We start from the raw sequence: 12,595 nt of genomic DNA, 5'->3' as shown, positions 1-12,595 counted from the left end.
ATTTTTGGCGTGTTATCAACACGCATAATTGATTTTCAGCGTGTTTATCAACGCCGGTGACTTAACGTTACATTACTGTATATATAAATATATATGACCTACCCCAACCGCGTCCCTAAACCTACCCGTCACTGGGGTTAATACCATTTATGAGTGTTCCCCTACCATCCTAGGAAAAAAAATATTGCTCCCCAGATGTAGATATACATTTTGCTCAGTTTCGCTCGGACATTTAACGGCGTACACATACACGCGGAATCACTCTGACGTTTAACGGCGTAGACATGCACGCGGAAGATGACGGTTCGTTTCGGCGTGGACATACACGCGGATAGCTCAAAATGCGTATAAATAACACGCCACTTGACTTGAAAGTGGCGTGTATGTTTACGCAAAGTCATGATGTCATGTTGCAGAGGTTGTGGTTTAAAAATAAACATTCTGACATTAGAGGGTTGTATCGGTCAAAGAAGCCCCAAGAAGGTTGTGGTTTAAAAATAAACATAGTTTGGTTCCTTCTGAATATTATAGTTTGGTTCCAGAATGTGATAAATCCATTTTGATTAATTTGAGTAAAAATGTGTTTTCTTTACCAAGAAAGTGGCAAGATGAAAAACACTATTTTCTGGTTCCAGAATGTGATAAATCCATTTTGATTAATTTGAGTAAAAATGTGTTTTCTTTACCAAGAAAGTGGCAAGATGAAAAACACTATTTTCTGTTTAAAACTTTCACATAGTATCTTTAGGTTATAATATCATATAAAATTCAAATCCAGATTTGGATTTTCAAAGATCTATTATAAAAACGGATTATTTTCCCCAAAAAATGCAATAAATTCATGACACTTTTTTTTCAAAATGCTATCATATTGAAACTGTTGAAATCAGCCATCACTAAGAAATATCTCCTGAACTTTTTTGACGGCGATCAGCTCACAAAAACTGATTTTGCACGGGCACTTTGCACTGCTCCCTGAATCGACGCGTTTATTCATTTGTGGATGTTAACAGAATCTGTAAGTCAGCTATGCTGTTTACTTCTGAATATTATATTTCATTCTGGTGCGCTTAAAGTTATCGCTACTGTGTAACGATAGCCTATGCTATTCACCAACTGAACATATCCTATTCAATGTGTTCACAGTCTCTTTCACGGGCATCATTTGTAGTAGCCTATTCACAAGCTTCCTCAAGCATAGCGTTTTCTCGGAGTTCACTGTGTGCTTTCTACCATGCACAAATATGTGTGTAATTGTAACAAGCACTCAAACACACCAAACCAACAATTACTAAAAACACACTCAAAAACTGATTTTGCACGGGCATTTTGCACTAGCACTTAGAAGGTTGTGGTATTCATAAACACTCAGTCAGCTACACTGTTTACTTCTGAATATTATAGTTTATTCACAGCCATCATTTGTAGTAACCTAGCCTGCTCCCTGAATTCAATGCGTTCACAGTCTCTTTCACGGGCACCAAACCAACAATTACTAAAAACACACACAAAAACTGATTTTGCACGGGCATTTTGCACTAGTATATATATATATATATATATATATATATATATATATATATATATATATATATATATATATACACATATACACTCCCCTAAAGGATTATTAGGAACACCTGTTCAATTTCTCATTAATGCAATTATCTAATCAACCAATCACATGGCAGTTGCTTCAATGCATTTAGGGGTGTGGTCCTGGTCAAGACAATCTCCTGAACTCCAAACTGAATGTCAGAATGGGAAAGAAAGGTGATTTAAAGGGATAGTTCACTTTTAAATTAAATTTTGGTATGTTTTAGCTTACCTCAAGGGCATCCAAGATGTAGGTGTCTTTTTTTCCGCAGTAGTTTCAATTTTGATATTTTTAGGTCAAACCGTTCTTGTCTGTCAGTCATATAATGCAGGTCGATGGTCTCAAAGAGCATGCACAGAGTCCAAATTAAAACAATTCCCCATCGTCCAAATTAAACAATTCCCCATCGTAAGTACACATTGATGGCCCAAGACACGAAACGAGCGGTTTGTGTGAGAAAACGAACAGTATTTATATCGTTTTTACCTCTTGAACACAGCTGCGTCCAAATGATCTGAGAGCGCGGGCGGGTATAGATATATACACTAGATGTCGCATTGGCTACGGTTTCGCAGTAGCCAATGCGACATCTAGTGTATATATCTATATATCATTTGGACGCAGCTGTGTTCAAGAGGTAAAAACGATATAAATACTGTTCGTTTTCTCACACAAACCGCTCGTTTCGTGTCTTGGGCCATCAATGTGTACTTACGATGGGGAATTGTTTAATTTGGACTCTGTGCATGCTCTTTGAGACAGTAACCATCGACCTGCATTATATGACTGACAGACAAGAACGGTTTGACCTAAAAATATCAAAATTGAAACTACTGCGGAAAAAAAGACACCTACATCTTGGATGCCCTTGAGGTAAGCTAAAACATACCAAATTTTTATTTCAAAGTGAACTATCCCTTTAAGCCATTTTGAGCGTGGCATGGTTGTTTGTGCCAGACGGGCCGGTCTGAGTATTTCACAATCTGCTCAGTTACTGGGATTTTCATGCACAACCATTTCTAGGGTTTACAAAGAATGGTGTGAAAAGGGAAAAACATCCTGTATGCGGCAGTCCTGTGGGCGAAAATGCCTTGTTGATGCTAGAGGTCAGAGGAGAATGGGCCGACTGATTCAAGCTGATAGAAGAGCAACTTTGACTGAAATAACCACTCGTTACAGCCGAGGTATGCAGCAAAGCATTTGTGAAGCCGCAACACGCACAACCTTGAGGCGGATAGGCTACAACAGCAGAAGACCCCACCGGGTGCCACTCATCTCCACTACAAATAGGAAAAAGAGGCTACAATTTGCACAAGCTCACCAAAATTGGACAGTTGAAGACTGGAAAAATGTTGCCTGGTCTGATGAGTCTCGATTTCTGTTGAGACATTCAGATGGTAGAGTCAGAATTTGGCGTAAACAGAATGAGAACATGGATCCATCATGCCTTGTTACCACTGTGTAGGCTGGTGGTGTAATGGTGTGGGGGATGTTTTCTTGGCACACTTTAGGCCCCTTAGTGCCAATTGGGCATCGTTTAAATGCCACGGCCTACCTGAGCATTGTTTCTGACCATGTCCATCCCTTTATGACCACCATGTACCCATCCTCTGATGGCTACTTCCAGCAGGATAATGCACCATGTCACAAAGCTCGAATCATTTCAAATTGGTTTCTTGAACATGACAATGAGTTCACTGTACTAAAATGGCCCCCGCAGTCACCAGATCTCAACCCAATAGAGCATCTTTGGGATGTGGTGGAACGGGAGCTTCGTGCCCTGGATGTGCATCCCACAAATCTCCATCAACTGCAAGATGCTATCCTATCAATATGGGCCAACATTTCTAAAGAATGCTTTCAGCACCTTGTTGAATCAATGCCACGTAGAATTAAGGCAGTTCTGAAGGCGAAAGGGGGTCAAACACAGTATTAGTATGGTGTTCCTAATAATCCTTTAGGTGAGTGTATATATACTGCCATACAGATATTTTTATTATCTCATATTTCTTTTTATAATTTGGGTAATTTGTTGCAATGGCTTACACAGAACACAGGTTTTATTTGAAACTTTGAATTAAATTTACAACAAAAAAAAGTAAACTGTCAGTAATAAAATAAGAGCAAATATAAAACAATAGCACAATCATGCAGTGATTGATCATGCATTACGCCTGGTTCACACCAGATGCGGAAGCGGCGCGGAACGGAAAATCACGCGCGGTCCGGCGCCTGCCTGTTCACACCAGACGCGTATTCTTCGCGGAGGTCGACAAGCGCTTCTGCTCAGTTGTTGTTTATTCAGAGCTATTTTTTACATCATGGGTAAGTAAATAACCTCATGAAATGAATACACCATGTTTCTGTAACCAAGAAGTTTGTACACTTCTTTTATTAATCCGTTGTCGAGACACACACGCAGCCAGCGTATCAACTCCTGCCTGCATGCCTCTCTCTCGCTGTTTCCCTGTTTGTTTGTGTGTTCGCATTTGTCACTCGCGGTATTTTAATTTGAAAATTGCTTATATTTTGACAATTGACCGGATTGTCTTGTGTTTCTTGGTGTGACTTCCTGCCGGAATTGACGCGGATCACTCGCGGCTCGCGCAAAAAATAGACCAGACGCCGAAACTGGCGCTTCACGGCGCGGGCCGGCCGCGGTGTGAACGACACCATAGGTTAACATGGGCGCCGAAAGGAAGCGGCCTCCGTTCCGCGCCGCTTCCGCGTCGCTTCTGCGTCCGGTGTGAACCAGGCCTTACATTACAGTGCATTTTTGTTACATTGTGGCAATTTTGTTGCACAATAGCTGACACAGCACAAGCCTAATTTCAATTGTTGATTTGAATGAACAAAAACGACAAGTAAACAGTTAGTAATAAAATAAGTACAAATAAACAGAAGCAATACAAATAAATAGAATACAAAACAATAAAGATGCAAATGAAATAAACAGTGCTTTAAGTTATTTTTTAATTTTTTCAGGTAGGTCTAACAGTAGTATTGAGGTAAGAAATACTAAAGAAATTGAATAAGGAATCAAATGTAAAATAAAATACTGGATAGTCTTCCCTGCATTAATTAAATAGTTAAATCCTTAAAATTAAAGTTACTCTTTAAAGTTACATAAAACCAAATGTTAATCATTCAAGAGCAGTGTGCAGAGTGTCATTATTATTAATCAAACATCAAAAGACAAAGAGAAAATCAGAGACAATTCCGTCAATCAGAGCTGGCCCATGGCATAAGCGAACTAAGTGGCTGAGCATATTTTTTTGCATGTGCTTTGGTGGTTAAACATTTTGTTCACGTGCTCTTCTGACATGCGCTTTTTCTGAGCGTGTACACCCGAAGCGCATGCTCACTTGAAGCTGTTGTGGCGAATTCATAGTTCTTTTCGGTTCAGGTCTCAAAGAAGTTTCTCAGAGTCGAGGTTCCAGGTCAGAAGAATTTACTTTATTGTACAAACAACAAAGGAGAAGCCGGCCGGCCGTCCGGACATCTCAAGTTACATTGGCCAGTGTTCATGTCTTATACTTTTTCTTATCTCTAGGTGCCCAATGGGCACCCTCAAATCTATCTCTTCCCCTCTGTCACGCCTGGTGACCTTGGCACAGTTAGACATGTCTTCTCTATTGGTCAAACCTCACACAATGGTGCTCTGTTTCATACAGTGTTTTTGATACTTTGCATTGCTGATGCAAGCTGGTTATTTTCCATTCTCTCATCCTTTCTCAGACCCATTTTGTCATGCTTGTCATTTTCATTACATCATACTTAGACATGAATCAAGGAAATTATCCAACATATCCCCCCTTTGGGACTAATCCTAGTCCCACCTTCATTTCTGTCCCAGAATGTATCTTCATGATCAGGCCTCTCTCCATTATCTTTCAATCATGGCCAATATGGACCATCCATCTCTTATCAATAAGCCCTCTCACGAAGGTACACCCTGGAGGAATAGTGAGACCAAACATCTCCGCCCCCACTTGACTAGGGTGGAGTAAAAGATCCCACCTTCCTTTTCTATCATCAATCTTGAAGGGATAGATTACTTCAAACATTTGATTTTTCAGCATAATCAACATATCTCAGTGTATAGACTTAAATTTAAGATTGGTTTCAGCATAATTAACAAATCTCAGTGTGCAGACTTGGAGTTATGATTGTCCCACGGTGCCAGAGGAACTGCACAGGCGCTTCCGGTGGCCTGGAGTTCTATCTGGGTTGCTCCATCGTTGCCAGAGGTGCCCTGGGCACTATCTGGTGTTGGAGCAGACAGCGGGTTTTTAAACCACCAGTTGAGTCTGCCCTTGCTGGTCCGGCAATTGGTGACCGCGCTTGTAATTAATTTCTCTGTTTACCCCATGGAAACATCTACAAGTAGTCTTATGCACGTACTTCACTTTTGATTCATAAAAAACTTTAAAATATTAAAAGAACTCTATTATAAGAGTAAAATGATTAGTAAGTGATAAAAATTGTAAAAAAGTGTAAAAAACATTCTTATCTTTTTCCTTTATATCTGGTTGCATTACCTCGTACCACGGGCAATGACCTGCTTCAAACCTTGTATCGTCCTCTCTCATTCACATATTCATATTTGTGACAGTTAGTGTGATTATATGTAAAAATATTCTCAGTAGGATTAGAAGTGTAAAAAAAGAAAACACTCAGGAAGGGGTCCTTTATAAAAAAATCAAACAAACAATTAAAACCCCTCTAACTAACTCCCTACTCTATTCATGTTCTAATGATCTGTCTAATTTTACCCCAAAAATAAAATACACAATGTTACTACCTCCCTCTCTATTAAAAACAGAATCAAACTGTCAGAAATCAAAAGTAACAAGGTACCCCATTCCTTACTCCTTCACCAGAACTCCTTACAGGAAGTCATCTAGCTCGTCCAGTCCTGGCCCAATTTGGTGCACTCTTGTGTTTGTGCACCCGATGTCAACTCCCGATGGTTTGACTGACACTAATCATCTGTTTGACAGCCACGTTGGCTAGCATGGATCTTAGAAAAGGCACAACACAGCAGAAAAGAAAACACAAAACACAAAAGAAAAATGACAACAGCCACAGATATTATTATTCCCACCTTAATGAACCATTCTTTCCAGGACCCAAATATAGAGTCAAACCAGTATCCAACGTCTCTGTCTTTCCCCGCATTTTTAGCAACTTCTTGTCTCAGATCCTTCAGCTTCTTCATGACCCTAGTAAAAACTCAATCAGAGGCTGTATTATTTGGAATAAAGGTGCAACAGTCAATTCCAAACATCACACATACCCCTCCTTTTTCTGCCAGTAGCCAATTCAGAGCTTGTCTGTTTTGCCATGTCATTTTGCTGGTGTATTTTAGTTGATGGCCTAAGGCATCCATTGCTTGATCTTAGTCTTAATTGTTCTGTTGACTGTCAGAGCTAATCTGAAATGGTATGCCAAATCTTGGGATGACTTCTTTGGTTAAAATTGTATCACTTTCTGCTCCTTGGTCTGCTGAGGGTTCTGCTTCGACCCATCTGCTAAATCTATCAATTAAAACTGTATCTGTATCTCTTTCCTCTTACTGATTTTATCATGTCCTCATAATCCATCACTAGATGTTTGAAGGGTCCTTCTGGAACTGGGATAGAGCCTATTGGAGTTGCTGTTCCTTTTCTGACATTATTTTGTGAATCTTTGTCTTTTTTATTTTTCTAATTTTACTTTTCAAATAATCTCCCCCCTTGCGCAATGGTCAAAACCATGCGCATCTTAAATTAAAATAGTAAAAAGGGTTGCTAGTGTAATTATTTGTCTTGTAATACCTCATTTGTCCAATAGTCTGAAGTTGAGGGTTTTGCTTATGCCTTCTTGGCTAATGATATAGACTTAATTTTATATTCAATTATCTATTCTAAATTTCAAGGTTCGAATACAACCAATTGTAAATTGGTAACACAACTCTGATGACAAAAGCTACTGAATGTAGGCAATGTGGCATTCCCCGTGTGACAGTGTCTAAATGTTTTGAGTAACACAGTTGGTCGATATCAGTTGCCATTTGATTGTGTTAAACACTGCTGTCATAAACCCCACATTTTTCAATATCTAATAGATAAAAATTTCTGGTAGGTCTGGACATGCTGTCATTTGAAAGAACCATTATCAATTTCTCTTATCTGATTTGTCATTCATCTGTTAATTTAATTTCTCTTCATAATCTTTTTGCTTATGAGATGCTCTTTTAAATGACTGGAGATTTTAGCATAATCTCGAATTCATGACCAACAATATTAACATCGTGCAATCCCTGGTAATGACAGCATTTGTGATATTACGTGTTTGTAAATTGTGTAGTTACTATCTTTATTTCTAAACCTAAAAAAAACAACTATTGACCAAGATGGAGTGACCAGCACCATAGCCTTATCATCCTTATGTTTTGTTGTTGAACATATTATGTCCTCTTTTTTTTCCTGATAGAGAGCTCAGTATCAATCAAGCTTATAAACCAGAGCCCAAAAGCTCTATGTTCAATGGACAACATCATCAATTATCTAATTATGCATTTACCCCTAGTTGGTTAATGCAGTAGTCCCTCACAATAGGCTTGTTTGAGATGAGCAAAATCTGCGCAGAATCGATCACCGGTGATCAGCGCGAGATGCATGCCGGTTAGAAATGTGTCCGAGTGCGGTCCGCCTTGCTCTGATGTCATGCTGACGTATGTCAAAAAACTCTCGCGAGCGCAAGCCGCACGTGTCGGATTCTGCAGTCGAGCGCAGTTGCTCTCCACTGACTGCGCTGATCAAAAGCATGATGGGAAACGACTTACTGACGACACAGCTTAATGATCATTGGTTTAAACAACCGTGATGTATTGTTCTCTTTTAAAATGTTTGATTTTAAAACTCTGATATCATGTTTTATGTGTATACGTTATGTGTGAATATTCCCAAACTATCTGACAGTGCGATCTCTATGGGTTATGCAATGTAATTTTTATAATAAAAAATAAAAACACATGTCTGTATTAAAGAAAAAAAAGATTGATAAACATGTATTTGGAATGGAATTAAATAAGTAGGCTACTTATGGGTGTCTTGTTCATTATATTTATTTTCATATAAAAGCAACAGAACTTAAATTCCATCCAGTTTATTAGCAACACTCTGCACGAGCGTGAATCCCGTGAATCCCGCGATATCCATCTTTGATCTCACAGGTGTCAGATCCACTGCGTGAAGAGCGAACTGTCCGGCTTGCCTGCTCTTTTTTCACTCCTCCTCTCACTGCAGCCGCCTACTCTCGCATACATTTCAGGCGAGGCAAGTCGCATCTCAAACAAGCCTAAAGCTAAGTCCAGCGTCAGTTGTAGTTAATTATTGAGTCATTCAAACACATCCCCTCCCATTTTTTTTTTTTTTTTTAATGCTTACAGCTGGACTAATGTCTATTGAAAGAAAGCAAATAGAGAGTGTCAGCTTAACAGAATATAGAGAACTGCTGCTGGACCAGTTAATAATCAAAATACAATTAATATGGCCAATCAATGAAATTTGAAGCGGTCTCTGTAGTGATCATTGAAAACGTATCACCTGTGCCCACTTAGTAAAGGATGGAGTCCTTCTGCTTGGACCAGCGATCAGTTGAACTGGTTGGGCTGCTGTCTGAGTGTTTCCCTCCTCATCCGATGCACTTGATCTGTCAGTCTTTGTTGGCATTCAGGGGTCTGGTGTCATGTTGGGTCATAGTGGTTTGACTCTGGATGCTGTTGTCTCTCTGCCTCTCCTCAGTCTGGCTTTTGGCCAAGCCACGGAGGAGGCGATTTTGCATGATGGCAGGATGTTTTCTTGGTTGTTTCTGCATCAACACAGTCTTTGTCCATACCAGCCCCTCAGAAGTTTCAGCTTCCTCTTTCAGGGGGGATGAAGGCCCACCAACCGAACGCCTTTTCTTTTCTCTGCAGCCGTGTCCTTATGTTTCTCGCTCTCACTTGTTGCTGTTGGTTATGTTGAGGGAGCCGTCCCAAGTGCTGTCTGGTGTCATCTGGAAATTGAACACTCAGAGATCCGCATTAATCAAATTCATCCTTTATAAATTCTGCAACCATCTCTTTCAAATACCCTGAATTTCAGAAGTCTCATCTGGTTGATAACAGCAGTTTCCCCATGCAATTCTAATAAAGCAAGTTCTTCTTTGCAGAAAAGAGCAAGCATTTTTCTTCTTTGCAGTTTGCAGAAAATAGCAGCCTTTCAATCTGTCTAAGTTGCCTTATTTTCAGTCACATATATAGTATTTTATCAATCGTTATATCGATCCCTACTCTCTCAAGCATTTTAGGATTAAATCAATGAGTCTCATTACTGTGAAGTGTGTATAATACAGTATGGCTGTTAAAAATGTCTGTTTAGCTTGGTCACCCAATCCTGCTCATTCAACACAATGCACAAGTTATTTTAAGTAACACAATCCAAACATCTCAATTTCTGCAATGGCTCAAATTTAAAACTGTCTCAGGGACAACAAGATGCAAACACCATAGGCTACGTCTTTATATAACAGGTCAGTCATACCCACATCTAGCATGTCTCTCTCTATATATATATATTTTATCTCTAAATGTCAGGTATTTCTATAAACCTTTTTATCAATTATTTGATTTTCCTCTGGGAACTATACAAACCACTTATACTAAGGAGAAATCTCCAGTATTTTTGATGGCCACAGTTTGTTCAATCCTCCAAATCAATCCCTGTTAGGGTTAATTTAATTTAATTCCCCCATAGACCGGTCAACTAACATTTAAGCAATTTTCATATTTTCTTTCAGGTTAATTTCTTATCAATTATTTGTATTGGTGTTTTCCTGGTATTTGTGAAATTAGTCTACTTTTAATTCTGACTGGATTAGCAGATTTCACCAATCTTACTTGATCTCTTAGTAAACTGTTTTGAATACCTTTTTATTTATTTATTTTTTACAAATGTTTCAGTGTCTCTGCACATAGCCACATTTAATGTTCCCTCAGCTGGTCATTTTGTTTTTAGGCTTCTTTTTCCATTTTTGGAGGGTTGTCCTATAGTATCTCTGCAAATTTAATATTTTGATCTTGGTATCTCTACAGGTGTTGATGCCATTATAATCTTAATTATTATCAGTGTGTTTCACTCCTTTTTAGTATACCTTACTAACCCCAGCTTGCATCTATTCTTAACTAGTTTTCAGCAAGATCGTCAGACATTTATTAAGATATCTGATTAGTCTTTCTCAGGCATTTTAAAAATGCAGTTCCTCTATTACAGGTCCACTGGCGGGGATGACAGTTACAAATAAAATCTCTCAAAGTGTTGTTCAAAGTGTATGTTGGAAATGGTTACTCACTTTCTGGTTTATATGCTAGTCAGAACTAGGAAAGGTGAACTCTTTCTCTCTATCTCCCTCCTTTCCTTCCTCACACACACACATATATACACACACACACACACACACACACACACACACACACACACACACACACACACACACACACACACACACACACACACACACACACACACACACACACACACACACACACACACACACACACACACGCAGTCTCACTTTCTTCTTGCAGCCCCTCCTCTCTCTGTCAGAGGCAGCCCCTCCTTTCTGCCTCTCTTTCTCATATCACAGTCACCATTTACTTTTGCTATATGAGAGAGAAACATTTGTTCTTTCATAATTCTACTTTCTCTTTATAAATGAATATCGTTCTTTTTCAAACAGTCCTAATCTGTCCATTTCACGCGCGCACGCACACACACTTTTACTTTACTTTTTCTTGTAACAATGAAGAGGCAAAGCCTAATTATTTCTAATTAATTATTATTATTTTTGTTTAAGTTTTGTCTCCCCGTTTCCTCTCCTGCCCCTCCTATTTGTACTGACTGCTCTTTTTTGACAACTGACTGCACTTCTGTCTTTTTCATGAATTTCTACCAATATATGACTGGTATGGTCGGTGTTGCTCCTCAAAACTACCACTACCACCAGTTTTTCCAGTGTCCAATTATCTATCTGTGCTGGTCTGATTTCTCCTCCCTGTCCGACTTTAACAATTGTGTCACTTTCCCACTTTTCTTACCTAATGCTCGAACTCACCTTCATGTATACATTTCTCAGAACGGTTGCCACTTGCAATCCTCTAGTCAAATTTGGTCCTTCCTTCCCCTTCACATATGGAATCCATACTGAATCTATCTCTACTTCGATGGCTGTGAGCTGTGGGTTCAGAAGAACTGTTTTTGGAAGATTAAATTTGTTCAAATGTGGTCCCAGGGCTTCAAGAGTTATCTGTGGGTTTTTTTTATCACATTACGCCAATCCACTAAGGGCCATTCTCGTTCAACCTGGTTCAAGTTTCTTATTCTTGTCAATTTTTTTTCAAAAGCTCATCCTTCCCTTGGTCTGTTAACTCCTGTCTCTGCCCTTCATTATCTATGAACTCTTTTTCTAACCAGAAGTGATTCTTAATACCTTTGGTTAGTTTTAATGCCCCTTGACAATCATCTTCATCTTCTCTTTATTTCTGTAATCTAATCTCCTCTGCTTCATAATTATCTCTCACTCTAGACCACATGAGTACTTTTCTTCAGGTGTCAAAAGGTGAAAAAACTCTATCTCTATCACTTCTCTCCCTCCTTATTTCTTTATAACAACATAAACGCTTTCAGTCTGTTATAACGCACACTCATACACCCGGGATTTCATACACACTGTCACACATCCGTGCACAGAGTCACTCACACCCACGCAGAGTCGCTCTGAAGCACACACACACTCAGAGTCACACACACACACAGAGCTGCTCTCACACGCAAAACCATTCTCACACCCACTTCAAGGCCACACACATAAAAAGTCACTCTCCCACACTCACACAGCGCTGCTCTCACACACTTATTTCCCTATTTTTCTTGTAACAAATGAAAAGACAAAGTCAATCAATCAAACTTTTGA

The 12,595-nt window shown here is 39.2% G+C and overlaps 1 protein-coding gene and 2 long non-coding RNA genes across 4 annotated transcripts in view; 1 reads left to right on the top strand and 2 right to left on the bottom strand.

The window, feature by feature from the left end:
• Nucleotides 1–12,595, top strand: part of ywhabb (tyrosine 3-monooxygenase/tryptophan 5-monooxygenase activation protein, beta polypeptide b) — a 43,980-nt gene that overhangs the window by 8,601 nt on the left and 22,784 nt on the right. The window lies entirely within an intron of this gene.
• The window catches only part of LOC309512292, a 101,274-nt gene that overhangs the window by 78,647 nt on the left and 10,032 nt on the right, over nt 1–12,595 (bottom strand). The window lies entirely within an intron of this gene.
• On the bottom strand, nt 5,639–11,485 carry LOC309512308. Its single transcript, XR_014210956.1, has 2 exons — nt 9,190–11,485; nt 5,639–6,844 (listed from the first exon to the last, which is right to left on the bottom strand). It is a non-coding gene; the product is annotated as an uncharacterized lncRNA (long non-coding RNA).

Source organism: Leuciscus leuciscus (genome assembly GCF_965113295.1).
Source record: "Leuciscus leuciscus genome assembly, chromosome: 13".
NCBI lineage: Eukaryota > Metazoa > Chordata > Actinopteri > Cypriniformes > Leuciscidae > Leuciscus > Leuciscus leuciscus.
The sequence above is the reverse complement of the archived record's forward strand: the minus strand, read 5'-3'. Positions and strand labels throughout refer to the sequence as shown.